The sequence below is a fragment of the Artemia sp. Qi Xiang Cuo genome, chromosome 16 (assembly GCF_049724085.1).
Source record: "Artemia sp. Qi Xiang Cuo chromosome 16, ASM4972408v1, whole genome shotgun sequence".
NCBI classification, from domain to species: Eukaryota; Metazoa; Arthropoda; class Branchiopoda; order Anostraca; family Artemiidae; genus Artemia; species Artemia sp. Qi Xiang Cuo.
In genome coordinates, this window is record NC_142809.1 from 50,260,259 (window position 1) to 50,262,816 (window position 2,558).

Sequence of the window (2,558 nt, forward strand, 5' to 3'; positions counted from 1 at the left end):
TTAATTTAGCAAAGAATTATAGATAAGTCTTAAATAAAAATCATTTTTTGAAGGGAAAGTTGGGAACAAAATTAAACCTTAAAATAGTGAGGATGGGGTCTACCCCCTCCCCAACTCTTGCTCTTGCTAAAGTCTTCAAGATTCATAAAATTACTTCGCATTCAAAATCAACGACCCTTTCTCCAGGTTGAAATAACCATAATTTTTCGAGAGAGTCGTTGCGTAATTATGACTCTAGTCGTTTTCTCTTAGATGCATACAAAAAAAGAAGTAAGATCGCATAAAAAAAAGCATACAAAATTTGTTTATATCCATTTTTGTTACGTTTTTACGAGTCAGACAAAAATTTGGGGGGGGGGGGTCAAACCACCCTGACCACTCCCTTCCCCTCTGGGTACGGTCTTGATATCCAGCAAAGAAGACCAACAACTCAAGTAAATAATTGCCCCGTAAATTTATCATATAATTCAATTTGTTCTCCATTGTTATATGTCTTTCTGATTTTCTAATTTAACAATTTATTTTTCCTTATATTTCCTAGTTCACTGTGGAGCGAATACAATTTGTTCTTAAAGGAATCGTTTATTATGACAAAAAATCTAGAAAAATGAAAAAACTTCGTCATGATTTATTCACAAAACATAAATGGCTTAAGTTCAATTATCAGCCTTCATGAAGCTTGAACAATAGCAAAGCATTCGTCTTCATTTTTTTCTTCAACTTTTGCTTTGAATATGTTGGACTTAGATGAATTCTCTTTGCTCCTCATTAATTGCTTGTTTCAGTGGATATTTATGAATTCCTTAACAGAGGATTTTCAATGGCCTTATGCAGCAAAAGATGCCTGAAAGTAGGAAAATAAAGGAAGTAAAAATTGGTCAAAAAAAGATTTGTTGGCATGAAAGTCAGAAAAATGATTATACATAAAATAAGTCAAATTAACCTGAAATATGATTACTGTCACCCTTTCACTAGAATGCTAGGCTTTTGCATATACCTCTACTTCAGCCGACATTAAGTTGTGTTGAAAATCCATGTTTACTTGTGTTTTGTGCTTTTCAACCTATACTCTCAATTCTGACTATAAAAAATTGTGATTTATTGACTTATTTTACTAGTTTCCGGAGAAGTGTGTAAGCCATCCACGTTGTTTCAAGCACAATCATTTCTAGTATTGGTAGTACCAGGGGAAAGATAATTTCAGTGTCCCCTCCCAACTCAATTATAATAAAAAAAAAAGCCGAATGATGGTACTACTGTCATTTTAGTTTTTAACTTTTCCCACGTAGCATCTTTTTTTTATTATATACTCTTACAGATTTAACTAGAGAGAGTGGCTACGGCACCTCCTCCACTCAACGAAGTTATAGTTTCGATATTTCTAAACTTAAGGTTGCTTAAACTATCTTTCATCATTCACTTTTGGTCTTCATTAATAAACAAAAAATTTCTGAAAGTCATCAATAAAGCAAATGAAGTTAAATAAACAGAAGCAAAGAACATTATTAAACAGAGTTGTCGATTGAGTTTTCAGCATGACCAACAACTTGCTACATGATGTTAAAAGGATTCTCCCCAAGTTTGCTGCTTTTGCCTAATTTTTTTGGCTAAACTAAGATAAAAGTAAAATAAAAATTACATTAACAAAGTGAAGAAAGAAGAGGAAAATTGAAGCAACTCTAAACATAATAATAGACAATGAATGTTCTCTTGTTTCAAATTGTTTTTCATGTTTTTCAGCTGTGTAATAACTAGCAATTTTATTTTCTTTGAGGATGATAAAATCCGCCATTAATTTTCAAGGTAATCAACTTGTTTTGACGAAGCTTATATTTAAAAAAACCCACATAAACGAGGAATATAAAACACAAAATGACACAAAAATGAAAATATACCAGTTTCTAACACAGACTTGTAGATACAAATTTTACTTATTTTTAAGTGTAACGACCAATTACATATTGCTTTTTTCAAGACTTTAGAGTACCATAGAATTGAATTTATTTTCTTAAATCTCGCTTTTAGTTTTTGATAATATATACCGATCATTTTCTATATACACTATTTTTGGGTTAAAATACGACGTAGTCTAAATTAAACATAGAAAAAAAAATAAATAAAATTAATTAAGAAAAAAATATGGGCCTCTAGCACTAATTTTTTTTTTTTTTTTTTTATTTGACCCGAATGTTTTAATATACAATAGTTAATTAATTTTTGCTAACATAAAGATTTTTTTGTTCTTAGTCTTGGTCACAATTTATTTTTTCCCAAAACCATTCAATTTACATTAAAAGAGAATATTTGGTTTACCCCTGAATTTTATATATACGAAACTTGTGCAACGGTGAGCACCCAAAACTTCCCTTTAATGAGCCTTTTTTTTAGATTTTTTTGGTAATTAACTTTTATAGTTAAGTTTTTAAGTATAGAATAAATAACTCAGTGTAAACAAATGAAGAGGCCGATTTTCTTGAGCCAAAGTAATCAATTAGTCTAATTTCAGTATGTAGTTGTATTTAAACCCAAACTAATTTATCAATCCAACATTTAGCCCT